The sequence below is a fragment of the Streptopelia decaocto genome (assembly GCF_964273445.1).
Source record: "Streptopelia decaocto genome assembly, chromosome: 16".
Classification (NCBI taxonomy): Eukaryota; Metazoa; Chordata; class Aves; order Columbiformes; family Columbidae; genus Streptopelia; species Streptopelia decaocto.
The window spans coordinates 10,786,253-10,801,030 of NC_138671.1; the positions used below are offsets into that span (position 1 = coordinate 10,786,253).

The 14,778-nt window shown below is 44.2% G+C and overlaps 1 long non-coding RNA gene across 1 annotated transcript in view; it reads right to left on the bottom strand.

Moving 5' to 3' along the window:
* Positions 1 to 14,778, bottom strand: part of LOC309447055 — a 75,201-nt gene that overhangs the window by 30,272 nt on the left and 30,151 nt on the right. Inside the window, exons 5-9 of the long non-coding RNA XR_014185552.1 lie at positions 10,853 to 11,004; positions 9,786 to 9,898; positions 6,606 to 6,716; positions 1,123 to 1,235; positions 509 to 655 (exon numbers count right to left, since the gene is read on the bottom strand). This is a non-coding gene — a long non-coding RNA (uncharacterized lncRNA). The remainder of the gene's footprint in view (positions 1 to 508; positions 656 to 1,122; positions 1,236 to 6,605; positions 6,717 to 9,785; positions 9,899 to 10,852; positions 11,005 to 14,778) is intronic.

Below are 14,778 nucleotides of genomic sequence, written 5' to 3' on the forward strand. Positions count from 1 at the left end.
CTGCATGTGGCATTGCCTCAGGCAAGAAAAAGAAGACAACTGATGGGTGTACCCCTCTATTCCTTCCTCACATACCCATACCCTGCTTTTAGTCTATCTACAGGCTAAAGAGACAATATATTTTTGGGAAGAAGGAAATGGGAAAATGTCAAACACTTTTTCCTTTGTTCAGACTCTGATCGGAACAGCAGAGTAACAGTGGGCAGGGTCTCAGGGGCTCTATCAGCCATTTCAGCTGGATTATTTCAGTACATTACACCCTGACTCTAGTTCAGGTGAAAGACACACAGGCAGTGCCAAGGTATGTTAAACCCACAGATGTGGACAGCTCTCAGCTTCCAAGTAACTTCTGTCTTTTATTTTCAGGGTGACCACACAACTTTAGACAATTTTCTCAGAAACCTCAAAGACTGCAGGACCAGGTATACAGTGATTCGAACACAGGTTAGTGGTAATTGACAGCTATTAAGTTAATTTGGAAACCTTTCAGCAATATCAGCTTACTTACACAATTGCACTCACTGTTGCAGCTCTGCTCCTGTCTGAAGTGTTCACAGCCCACCTGAGTCCAGGCTGCAGGAGCCCTTGATGCAGACCAGTGAGGAGTGAACGAGAAACGCATGAGCAGCACCTGAGGAGTGAGGTACTGCTGGCACTAGAAGGAAACAAGAAGCGGAATCAGGAGCAGAGGCTAGGGTACGTGTTGATGTTGAAAGCTTGAGACAGTCCACACATGTCCACCTCTGTTGACTGTACAAGCACTAATATTCAAAAGCAGCGGTGGGCTCTCCGTGAAGCATTGACACTAGTAGGGCCACAAAGGTGGGAGTGGGGCTGGTGTTGTGTGCTGAAGGGACACAGGCTGTGCAGAAAATATTGTCCCCAAGCCTGCGGCAGGTAGCCCCTGAATGCTTTCCACATTGATTTGCTTACAACATTTTCAAGAGAGAGCTTGCCAGTGGAGCTGCTTGGGGTGATGGGAAGTGGTAAGGACTGACACTGTCTGCTTGCTCTAAGCTTGCACAAGTCAATGCCAGAGGTTTTGTCAGATGCTCACTCTGCTGGGAAATTGCAGCCAACATCTGCATGGCCTGTGACAGCAAAATCCAAAATGGTTCTCACCTTACCTGGCTCCCAGGTGCAACCTCAACAGGACACCAGCTCTCAGAAGGGAGTCCAGCCTGGTTCCAGTTCTGCTAGCGAGTGCTGGCGAGCAGAACCTCTGTCAGTGCACTCTGAAGAAAGCAATGGGAGATGGTTCTTTAAGAGCAGACCTCAGTTTTCAATCACAAGGACATTAAGAAAGCCACCCAACATGTTGCAGAGATGCCAGCCTGGTGCTCCCTTCTCCTCACACTGCACAACTTTTCCTGTGGCTCCCTAGCAGACTCCCAGTCTTGTTCATCCCTCCTCATGCCCTGCATTTTCTCCTTGCCTGACAGCATACATTCATCTGCCACCACAGCCAGGGTCCCTTGTGGTGAGCCTTGCCTCCCTAAATTCACTGAGGAGCTGCCTGCTCCTCTTGAGTGGCTCAAGAATCTCTGGCCACACCTGCAGGCTTCCCCAAAGCTTAGGTGGCACTGGGCAGACTCTGGATGGCACACAGCTTCCATGAGTATCCCTGTCAGCTGTGATGGCTTGGACAAGCATAAACTTCAGAGACTCTCTGACATCCTGCTTTACAGATGCTGCACTGCCCTTTGTCTCACATTGCCTGCACCATGGAAGCTTGAGGATGTGTCATCAGCATGAAGGAACTGCAGCCAGCAAAGCCAGGCACAGGGAAGAGAGAAGAAGGCAGGCGTGAAGAGGAGTGAGCAGGCTGATGGCTCCTGGGCGCACTGGTAAGTTCCTGTGCTGACTTGTACAAAAGATCTGTCACAAAGGGCATTGGTGAGAAACGACAGGCAGGTCACTGAAGCAGCAGCTCTTGCACCGTAGCTATAAATGTGTCTGTTCTGACTTACACCAGCCTTCTTTAGACTCTGGGTTGCAAAGTCAACTGTTTCTTCCTCCAGCCTCCTGTGTGTTTCACTTGCACAGAGTAACACACCCACTGGTATCTCTCTGGCTCTCCAGGATGGCATTGAAAATAAAGCAGCAGCCATGCACCCTAAGCTCAGGGACAGGTGCACACCCTCAGGCAGGACACGGCTGAGCTGTGCTGATGGGACTGAGACTTGGACTAACGTCCCTGGAAAATTCACAGCTCCCTCCTGGCCCTGCCTTCTGGGCTCTGAGGTCCCACCAGATTGCCCATCAGCCTTCACCAGAGTCACTCCCAGAGGAGAAGAAAAGGCCACAGAGAGATTTGGAGGTTGTTCCTGTCAAGAGGAGCAGCCCATCAGTTGTCTCCCTTCATCCTCACTGCCAAAAGCTCAAAATAGTCCCGCTCTTGCAAGACTCCTGCGCGGGGTCAGGCCTGTTTGTGCAGATGACGTGCTTCCACTAATAGCACTCCAAGACATTCCTCGGGGGGGAGGTTGCCTTCTATATCTCAGTGCAACGTGCTGCCATGTAGGAGCTGGACAACTGTGTTGTGTCCTAAGACGGCAGATGCTATTCTTATCCCAGAGACACTTGCTGCAGCACAGCTCCTTTCTCAGCTGCAATGTTAAAAATCAGAAGCACAAATTCGCAATTACATCTCCTTGAATCCCTGTCTGGGTGAGGATGAAGACAGGGCTGGGCTTGCTCTGAGGTTCAGCAGCGTTGCAGAAGGCCATGTCCCTTTTCTCCGGCTGCGCTCTCACTGCACTCACTGAGGGAAGGTAGCCGGGCTGTCCACCAGAGATCCATCAAGGGCCAAGGAGTCCCAGGGCTGCACGTGAACCCCTGGCCAGGCCGGTGGCTGTCACTTGGTGGTTATGGAGACGCAGCTCTGCCTGCAGCCTCCCTGCACTGGCCCTTTGGAGAGTCGGTGTCTCTGTCACCACAGGCAATCAGGCAGAGGAACCCAAGGCCCAGAGACATCGGTTGGGACAGTGGCTGTGGCCTCACCATTTTGGCTGTTGCTCTAAGGGCACAGGCCCCATCAGCTTTCCTCTGGGCTGGGGCTCCAGCAGGCTCCTGTCAGTCACGGGAGCTCAGCAGGCAGCAGCTGACAGGCCCGCTGCTCAAGGCAGCCATTGCCAGCGGGTGGCAGCATGGAGCCGCCCAGGTGAGTCCTCTGGGTGGCTGCCGACTAGGCCTTGCTTAAGAATGCGTGCTTTTAAAGCTGCTGAAACTTCCTGGCCCAATAAGATGCTTGAATCACACCAGAAAGGTTAAAATCCAAGCAGGTGGGTCAGCCATTCTCATGTGTTCACCGCTGGGGAAGAACTGAGACAGGTGGAATGGATCAAGGAAGGCCTGGAGGGGGGTGGGGTCATCAGTGCTGAAAGGAAAGACTTTGGGCTGGAAGGAGCAGCCACAGGTGTTGTGTCTTTTGGGAAGGGGGCACTGAAGCACTTTGCCAGGGGGGTGTGGGCCCAGACTTAAAAGTAGCTCTGGAAAACTGAGCAGAATATCTCTCCTTTTAGAGGGAAATGCAATGAAAAGAAACAAAATACCTTGGGAAATCCAACAGGGAAATGTATTGAGTTTGTCATCTGAGCCATTGAGAAAAGGAATTTGGGGTACAAGCTTATACATGCTCCACAATGTGAAACTGTTCTAATGATGGTAAATGTAATTATCGCAAATTTTAGTGTAAGTACTCTTTCTATGGTACATGATGTGTATGTTTGCTTTCTCAGAAATAGGTTATGTTAGTGATATTCTACCTTAATTTGAGTAGAGCACATTTTATAGACCTCTTCTGAGGCAAGAATAATCTTTCTGTAGAACAATGAGAGGAACTGGAGTGATAAATATAAAGAATATGACTTAGGAAAAGGTATGGAAGCAGCTTCATTTTTTTAAGTCCAAAGACAAGAAAAGTAATGACTGGGTGTGGGAGTCTAAAAATAATTTTGTCAAATCATAAAGGTTTGCGTTAAGAGACATTTAGGTTTATATGACCAGTATCATAACTGTTTAGTTTGAAGTAAAAAGGATTTGGAGTAAATATTAAGGAAATATTTGCACGAGAAAAACTGTATGGTCCAACAGAGTATCTATCATATTGCATGGCCTCCTTTAGCCTATGCTTTTAAGGATCTGTTTTCAACAAGCATCTGTCAGGGATTGTCCAGGTATGGCTGGTGTCATATGCACTTTTATAGAAAATTATCAAGTGTATCTATAGCTTTCTTACAACTGAAACTGTGATGATCGTCATGTCTATTTTTATGTTTACATTTCATAGTCAGCTACTGATCCTACCTGGAAAAGGTGCTATAATTTCTGAGAGGGTGTATATATCCCACTTTGCCCCATAATACCTAGCAGAATTATGTAGAAGTGTTAATATCTGAAATATTATTTTTATCTATTAAAAGCTTCCTTTTTTTCCCCATTGGAAAGAATTCTCATGTTGGGGTTCTGTTTACTTGCTTCCTTGAACAACAGAGTTAGTTTGGGGAATACATTAGAAGGTATGTAAAAACACTGATTTTTCAAAACTGATAAATAATTCGCTGTTAACTTAAGAAACACTGTAAACACCCTTTAATTCATGTTATTTTTATGGACCTATTATGAGACTGTTTTTTTCAGAATTCTTTAACTTGTAAAATATAAGAACTATAGCAATGTGGTAGCTGAAACAAGATACACCACATGTAGATAGAGCACGCAGAAAAAAGTTACATTCTCAGGTTTTCTTTCATGCTGAACTAGCAGTACTATTCACTTGAGAAGACCATAAATTATGAACAATTACTAGGGCACAAATAGCACAGCAAGGGGAGGGAAACCAAAGATTCCTTCTTCTTGGATATTTATTGCCATAGCTGCAGAATGATAGCCTTTTGTGCTGACAAACTGTGGAGTTGGGCTGCTTGTCAGCTGACAAGTACTGACTAATCATGGGGGAAACACTGCTCCAATGTGGCCATAAAGGTCCATCTTGGAGAGAAAGTTTAAAATAGATACAGTGCATATGTTCCAACAAAACTTCTTCCCCACTGCAGAGGATCTCAGATCTGTGAACTCCTGAGCTAGAGGGACATCTGTATATCCTGAGCTAACTATTCCAGTTATAGAATGTTTTGAAAGTATTCTGTATTAAAGGAAGTAATGTCTTGACAAAGAGTCTGAGGAAATAAAGCTAAATTTAACAGCTGAATTCTCGATGAATTTTCCAATGAATCTGCCATACACCCAGGAAAAGGGTCTGCAGAAAGAGGTCCTATCTCCAGTTTCTACGTGCTTTAGTTGTCTTGAATTCCAGGTTTCAACACATTTCTTCTTGGAAAGGGTTGTCAAGCATTGTAACAGGCTGCCGAGGGCAGTGGTTGAGTCACCATCCCTGGAGGTGTTTAAAAGATGGGTAGATGGTGTTCTTAGGAACCTGGTGTAGTGGCAGACTTGGTATTGTTAGGTAAACGGTTGGACCTGATGATCTTGAAGGTCTTTTCCATTTTAAAAGATTTTATGTTTCTAACTTTCCCAGTACTTTGTGACAAGCCACATGGAGCAGAAGGTCTGTCCCTAGTAGACCCCTGCAGGGTGAGCAGGGGATCTCCTCAGGACAAGGGATGCAAGCACTATTAGAACCCCCAGATGCTCATCTCCCACACAGGCCACCAGCATGCTGACACCCTGGCTGCTGGCTGTCTGGTGACACATCACTGTCATTGTCTTCTGCTGGAGCTGTTCTCCTTTACACAGCTGATTTGGTCTCCAAGGGGATCAGGCTCTTATATGCTTCCCTCAGCATCTCGGATGGATGCGGAGAGCAATTAAGGAAACTATTAGGCAGAGCACCAAGGAAATTTATCTGCTGATGTTATATAGGAGGCTGTGGTGAAGTTCTGAAGTGATAGGAGCCTTAGTGTTTGGAAATAATTTCCCTTGAAAATACTACAAGAAAAATATCCTGCTGCAGTATAAATATGTACTGTGGGTTAGCATAGTCTGCCTTGATACCTGGGAGATGCTCTCTGCTGTTTATTTTTACTTCCTCAAATATGTGACTTTATATGAAAATTTGGATGAAGTGCAAAGAAGATATATATTTGTAACATTGAGTCAAAGACAATAACAAAGTGAATTGAACTGGAGGGAGCTTTCTATGTTAGCCGCAGCAGAGGATCACAGTAACTTGCCATACGTTCAGAGAACAGTTTATGGGTTTGAAAAGTGTGTGGACAAATGAAGCAATTAAAAATCCACCATGAGCTGTTTAATATCCAGACATCGTGTCCTGCTCAGGACTTCTATAAATACAAATTACAGGGAGTCAGGAGAGTTTTAGAGAAGTGCCGCTCCACGTTCCCTTAGGCAAGATGCCGCTCCTTGCTGGGCATCACTTTCAAAGACAGAAAGCTGGGCTACATGGACCTTTGATCTCACAAGTACAGCTTATTTTAGGTTATGCTACAGTTGCCTGCAGGGGTTAGTACCATACCCTTTCCTTACTTTATTTTTCTTCCCCTTCCTTCCTCCTCTTCCGGCTGCTTGCTGTTTCAATTACCTTTTTCTACCCAGTGGTCTCCCAACATGCCCACCCCACTCACCTGCTCTGTAACAGGAGCTCCTCAGCTGCTTTGGTGGGTGATAGAAAGGGCATCCTGAATGTCATTTCCTTGGCCAGAATGTCCTACCCAGATCTCTTCTGCTGATGTTAGCTGTGGAGACAGGAGATGTGTGAGTAATGGTGCACCTGTGGTGCACATTTGAATGCTGTCCATCCTCTAATCCCAAATTGTGGGTTTTATTTGCCTCTCTTATTCAGTTAACTCATTCTGAGGACTTCCAAGAATACCATGCTGTGGTAAGATACTTAGCAACAAATTTGTCATCAAAGTTCCCCCCACGACAGACACATTGATTTTCCTTGACATGTAGTGAAGGTAAATCACAACTACATTACGATCTGCAGAACTTAGATTCTGAAGCAGAAGGGACAGGGCATAACAAGGTCATTATTCCCATGGCCAACCTGCGACTTCAGCTTGACCTCACAAGTGTAGACCCAGAAGTTTTTGCTTACATTTGCCATGGTAAAGAATGGATGGCCCACACTGGCTTTCAACCTGCAGGTTTTAAGTCTCATTAATTATGATACTCAGCAGTTCTTCCTGGGAAATCACTTATTGCTTCCAGGAATTATCTCAGCCCATTCCTTCAGCCATATTTATCAGATATGTTAGTTTAATGGCACATTTCCTAACCAGATGACAAATTAAAAATATTCTGCAGGTAACATTGAAAGCATGCACCTTAGCAGATCTAACCTGAATTGATAAATAACCTTTTAATATGGGAAATGTGCTCTTACCATCTCCAGGGTTCAGTGTCCGAACACATCCTACCACAAGTGTAGGGAGGAGCAGTTTTGCTACAGAGCAGCATCCTGACATTTCTGTTTGTCTTGTGCTGACATTCCTGTGAGCTCTCGTTTTACACAGAGGGCAGCAGAAATGCTGCTACAGCAGCGGTTGGACATTCTCTGTCAGACTGTCTGTCAGAAGCTACCAAACAAACTGATCTGCCTAGGCAGGCTCTATCATAATTCCAGTATGGCCAACAACAGCTCTTACAAGCTGAAAATCCTGTAAGAAGTGATTTGAATTCTTTGTTTTGGGAAAACCATGAGCAAGTCAGGGAACTTCAGACTCCATTCTGTATCACTGGTCTTTCTAGAGTCCTAAGTGTAGCTTCATTCTACATGATTTTTCTGTCTCCTGGGAAAGGGTGTGTCACTATCACAACCTCTCCTGTTTTGGGGTGATTATTTTTTTAACCTGGAAAGTGATATATGTTAATACCTTGATTCAATAATAGAATTGATGCCTTTTTTTGGGGGGGGGGGGGAGGGGGAGGGGTGCTATTATTCTACTCTAACTTACAGAATCTGTCGAGAAAAAGCATTAGACAAGAAAGTGGTCTTTTAGTAGCTAGGTCTCACACTGCCATATGTGTTTTTAAGGCAGAATCAAGGCACTGAACATTTTTTTTTCCCCCTGGAATATAAGGAAACTGATGCTAAACACTTATTTCCCAGTGGAAGTGAATTTAGGCAATCCATGCTGAAACAACATCCTTTTTTTTAAGATTCCTGCAAATACCAACTGATACCTAAGAGATGGGCTTAGGCAAAGGCTGCCAGTCACTATGCTGGGCATAATGTCAAACAGTTTAGAAAAAGACAGGGGAAATGAACGAGATGAAGGCAGCGTCTCAGTACTCTAGAGTATGAAGAAAGAAAAGCAGAAAAAGAGGGCAGAAAATTGCTTCTCAGGCTCAATAATTTCTTCCCTGCTGCCGGTACTCGCAGAAATGTGAGGTTGTTGGAATGCCTCTGCAGAAACACCTGGAGACCTCATCAGCAATTAACTAGGGCAAGTAACCCTGGCTCAGAATGAGCTTTCTGCCTACAATACCTTGCAAGTATCTACATCATGATCTAGTGTCCAGCCTGGGTTTCAGCTCAGGATCTGGTCTATGCAGATGTGTGAATATGGATTTAATTAGATCTTTTCCTCCTGAACAACAGCCCACCTAAACACCTAAAGCACTGTTGAATGGATCCAGTTACTTGTTGATTATCTCTGCAGAACAGGCACTTTGCTCATGTAACTCAGATTGCACAGTGCTCTGTGGCTTCTGTATAACACAAATAAACTGATCTGTCTTACCGATCAGGGCATCTCTCACCCTGTCTGATAAGTGAGAGTTGATTGCTTGTCTCACCATAAACTACATTGTAGACAATATGGAGAAAGTAATTAATTTTGGATATTTAGCTTCTCAGCTAAAATTCTCAGGTTGGTGAAAGGAGTCTTCAATATGCTGCTGGATGATTTAGCAGAAAAAGCTGTTAAATCTCATAAAAAACCCTCATAACCTACTAGAGAAATATAAATGTCCTAACGCAAACGTAACAGACCAGCCCAAGGAAAAAAAGCATACTTTCAGAAATGTACCTCAGCAAAGAACCTTGTCAACTATCTTCTCAACTTCTTATCTCTCTTAGTAATATGTATCATATGTGTTTATAGACAACTGTTGACATGGCAAGGGGACTTAACTCAAAAGAGGGTCAGAATGTCTGGCTCCAGAGCGGCCAAGCTTCAAGACAGGGCTGAGGACAGTGCGTCCACCCAGAACACATCCTTAGTTACTGGTAAAGGACCAGGCTCTCAGAGACAAGGGGAGGATGTTGAGTATGCATATCCCTCCTTTGCTGACAAGAGTGACAAACAGACACCTCTCACTTCATAGCCAAACACTCCTTCCATGGGGCTGCTTGGCAGAAGGTAGTTAATAGTGGGACTAACTTTGTTTTGGAGACATGGTAACTAGGGCTTCTGTGCTGTACTCTGAACTCATTGCTCTTTGTGCTGGGTCTTACCTTTCCCACTAGGCAGGCATTCTCAGAAAGAGCAAAATGCTAATCCCAAATTCCTGAATGCCATGCATCCCGTGAGGCAGACTATCTACTATTTAGTTGGTATTGGGACATTCAAAATCTTCTCTGACAACCCTTCTTGTCAGTCCATGTATGGACTCCAGAATCCTTGGGTTTCGTCACAGCTCAAATGCTGCAGAAGACATAGCATTGATCTACAAGACAAAGTTATCTCTTTTTAAATGGACAATATGGGCCTCACATAGGAGGCTTACAGATTGCTTGTGGGTGAGAAGACCATGAATTTCATGCTGTGCACCAGGAAGAGTACAGGTGGGCTTACCTGGTCACAGCTGCAGTCTGCTGCCCTGGGCAGTCTTTGGCTGCTTTGCTTCTTCTGCATCGAGCTCCTTTAGGACAAGAGGAAAATTGCCAAGCCTCCTGCCAACGTAACTGCTGATGACATGACATTGAAGGGACAGGGTGAGATTATTGCCATCTTCATATCTCCTGCTAATTGCTTATGTGAATACATTCTCTCCACCTTTGTGGTCAGGTAAAAGTTTAATACCATTGGTGCTAATCTTCAGGAAAAGTTGCATTCAACAGTGGGCAAGCTCAGCGCAAAGGAGGAAACTACTTATGTTTCAGAAAGCACCCTCCATTTAGTGGGGAGATTCCATGGATGAGGACTTTCGATTTTGATATTCACCAACTGGATGCCCATCTGACTTGAACAAACCACCTTACAACATCTGTGAAATCTACAATAGCTGCATGGTAAAGGAATCTAAAGAAGTAACAAAGGTACCCAATGCTGTTGTGAAAGCATGAACTGTGTGAAAGTGACCTTGAGGCTGTGCTGCTTCAAAGGCTTAGATGGGAGCTCACCAACTCAGCTACCTTTCTGTACTGAAATTCACTGCTGTCAAGGTTAAATTTTACGCCACGTGTACTGACTCCCAAGAAGGTGCCTTCTTGAACTGGTTGATTTCCACATAATCCAACTGGGTTTGCTTTAGGTGTTTCTCAAACACCAGTGAGACTGAAATGGAGGCCAGGGGCTTTCAACCATGCTGCTTTTCCTGTTATTGTCACTGGCTAGGAGGTCCTGGTCAGCTCAGTCCAGGGCAGGAGTGGAGGACCTAAGCAGGAGGTCTGAAGGTGGTTCCATGGCAATGACATGGAGATACTGGACCTGGAATTTCTTTCTAACTAGACAGGTTACAAGGCTGATGATGCTGCTCTAAGAAGCAAAGTGGAAACTGAGGTTTGCATTGGGGCACAAACTCAAGAGCCTTTGAGAGTGCTTCACATTCACACTTCACCTGTGCTCATGAGCACCTTTCTTTCTCCCCAGCTCATGCTTACTGAACACAGAGGAAGGGAAATCACATTTTAGGGACTTACAGAAAGTGGGATGGAGTCCATTTTCAGTATGTCTGGATGTCATCATTCCAGCACAAATGTCTGTGCAGGACCATCTGTACCCAGGGATTTCTCTCATTTTGCCTCTTCTGACTGTGCTGTGGTTTGATTCTAGTCCCAGTGGACTCCAGGCCCTGTAGGGATGGAAACAGAAGTGGCAGAAAGTCAGTTGCTGGCAGGATCCATTTCCCTCTGTTTTGCATAAGGATACTGCTGCCTCTTTCAGCAGATCCCTCTTGCCAAGGAGAGGTGGTGTCCTGGACAGAGGAAATCAGCCAGTTTTCTGTGACCTAACTCACTGAAAACTGTGGAGCTAAATCTGTATGGAGTCTGGATGTGGTAATTCAAATTACAGAGCACTTGTTTGCAAGAAGCTGGAATGCCCAACAGGCCATGTCACAAAATTTTTTTCACTTGCGTGGGACCAATAATCTCTTTGAATTAAATCCAAAGCAGATGGTGTGTATCCCAGAACATTTTACAAGATACCTGTCTGAGTGTTCGTATGACCAGGATTTTTATATCTTTGGAAGAAAATTCCTCAAGTTAGTTTGCCTGTAAATATGGATTGATATAATCTTTATATTCCAGAAAGAACATGTGGAGGAAAGGATAAAAATTTAAGTCTCGTTTTTTCCTGAAACTTCCCCTGAACTTCCCATGTTGACCTCCCAATCTTTTTAGTTTCCTCCTCTGTTTCTAATAATAGAATCACACAATGGTTTTGATTGGAAAAGATCTTTAAGCTCACTGAGTCCAACCATTAACCTGGCACTGCCAAGTCCACCCTCCAAATCTAGTCCAAACAGTTTTACCTTTGAAAACTGCTCTCACAGCTAATGCCCCATTTTTTTTGGACACAGATGCCAGTGCTGCAGTTTCCCTCCAATGCCATCATTTAATGTCACCTATTAAAACCTTCAGGGGAGAAGCTATGCTTTAGATCTTATTTAGCTGGTGTGAAAGGGAAAGTAGGCATTTACTAAACACCAGAGACCCAGGCCAAAGGTTATGCAGTGCTCATGCAGCCAGGCAATTCTGGTGGTGAAAAGCACCGAGTGCTGGCTGCAAGGCATCCTGCGTCATTTTACCTGATATCAGAGAACGCACTCAGAAGCAGATTTATTCAGCATTACAGATGCAGCCTTTGTAATTAAATCTACATGCTTTATCTGGCCTTCAAGGAAGCAAGCACATTGGTGAAGTAAGACTTCTCTTTACAAATACAGAATGGAAGACCTTTTTCCTGTGTTCATTAATTTTTTTCTATATTATTATTTCTATGGATTTGTCCATTATAGCCATCGGCTTTACCGCATTGTAGTTCCCATAAGCTCTTTTAATACTGTGGGATTACATTAGTCATCTGTCAGTCCTGTGACATCCAAACAGATTTTTAAATAGGAGCTTTCACACCATGTTTGGAAGCTTATCAGCATCACCTTTGAGTTCCTCTAGGTTTTTGGACATCTGTATTTGAGGACTAAGAAGGAAAGTGGTCTTTGCAATGAGACTCCTAACCTGATGACAAGCATCTGAAATCAGCTTCATCATGGGAAGAGGACTTAAACCAGAAGTGACAGAGGAATAGCTGCAAATGTGAAAATTTTGCAAGGGAGAAGGGGAACATGGTCAGAATCATAGAGATATGGTGGGATAGTGTGCTCTCCCGGAACATGGTCACGGGAGGGTATGGACTGCTTAAGAAGATACGGAGAATTTATGTTTTATGTTAAGTGCTCCTTCATTGTCCAAAGCCCCAGTGTGAAACTGTAGACATCTTGTCAGAGAGGGAAGAAAAATGAGGGATGTTGAGATGGGGTCTGTTATAGACCATCCGGCCAAGAGAAAGTAGTGGAGGAGGATTTCTACAACTAGTAGAAAGGCAGAAGTCTTCTCTGCCTTTGGGAGGATTTCAGCCATATAGACATCTGCTGAGAGGGCAAGAGCACTGGGCAAGCAATGCCAGAAGTTCTTAGACTGTGCTAATGCCAATATCCTAATGCAAATACTGGATGGACAATGCTGAGTACTGGAAGGAGAGATGAACTAGTGATAAATACGATCCCAGATGGCAGCTCAAGCTGCAGCAGCCTCATGATGACTGAGTGAAGGATCTAGTGGAGAGCTGGGGAGGTAAGCAACAGAATTAGCCCTCTAGACTTTGTAAGACCGGAATTCATTGTATTCAGGGAACTGCTAGTTAGAACACACTTGGCAGAAGCTGTGAAAGAGACAACTGCTCAGGAGAGATGGTTAGGGTTTAAAGGAAAATTATGGAGACCTCAGGAATGAACTACCTTATTGTGCAGGGAGACTGGGAATTTCATCTTAGCTGAGCAGCAAACTTCTTGATGAACTAAAACACAAAAGTATATAAGAGGTGGAGCCAAGGACTGGCAACAAAATAGGAATATAAATAATTGTTGGGCACTTAAGGATATTAAGCATAAGACTTCTTTATGGATGATGCAGAAGGGAGTTCAGAGAATATATGTGTCTACTGCAGTTAAGTATACAGCACCTGTTCTGCATCAGTCTTCATGGGCAAAGCTTGTCCCTGTCTGCATCTTCCAAGGGAGTTTGAGAAGGAAAGGGATACCCAACAGTGGGGAAGTCCTAACCTACTACTTAGTGAAGCTGGGGTTACTCAGAGAAGCTGGATGTATTTGTATCCATGGGGCTGGGTGTGACTCATCAAAGGATGCTGAAGGAGTTTGCCCATGGAATTGCAAGGTCTATGTTTATAATTGGTGAAAAATGACAACACATAGGAAAGATCTTAGATGATTGGAAAAAGGCTAATATTATACCCGTCTTTAAAAAAGTCAGGAAGAAGGCTCAGTGGAACTGGAAGCTGCTCCATTTCACTTTATTTATTAATATTTGAAGGATGACAGACTATGTCCTCTTGGTATTTATTGCTAAGGATATGAAGGACAAGAAGATAACGAAGAGCAGCCAACATGTATTTAACAGAGTAATCATGCTTAATCAACCCGATTGGTTTCTATGATGAAATGACTGTTGCATTTTATCAGTTCTTTTCTGATAATTAGCATACCTTTGCCCTGGACCTCTATGTTGGTATCATTACGTGGTCTTCAGTCTACTAAAACTGCTTCCCTTTGATTCCTTATTTCTGTGTGTTTTATAAACACAATCATATTGGATTTTTTGGGGCTATTTAAACTCATCCAAGGATGTTATATTACATGTATGGCCATAGATAAATTCTTAAACGGCTTTATTTTCATCTGTGTCCACAGCTGTATTCAAACCAGGTAAATCAACACTGCTTTTCCTTCACACCCTAACTAGTGGTTTCATGAAGCATTCACTGAGAGCGTCCACAAATACAGTTTTGGCACTACAACCCAAAATAACATTTGCCCTTTCTGCATGCAGTAGTTGTGTTCTTCTATTAGAATTACATTCATTGCTTTAGCAGTCCGGTAGTACTCTCTTAACTGCAGTTGGTGTTACTGTCCTGAGATGACAGCTGTTAAGAAATGAGGAGAGACTTGGTGAGCATGGAGCAATATTAACACAGGACTTTGGTGCTGGACATGGCAAAACCTGGAGGAATTCAGCTTTACAGTTTCCACCTCGAGTGCGATCTGTTCCAGTTCAACCAAAAAGGAAAACAATGCTGTTGTCAGTATATGTTCCCGGTAACTGACTGCTTTGTCTTTCTCAAAGGATATGTGACTGGCAGCTAAACATATAGCGAAGTTCCGCAGGCCCCTATTCACAGAATCAGAGAATGTCAGGGATTGGAAGGGACCTTGAAAGCTCATCCAGTGCAATCTCCCCGCCGGAGCAGGAACACCCAGATGAGGTTACACAGGAAGGTGTCCAGGCGGGTCTTGAATGCCTCCAGAGTAGGAGACTCCATAACCCCCCTG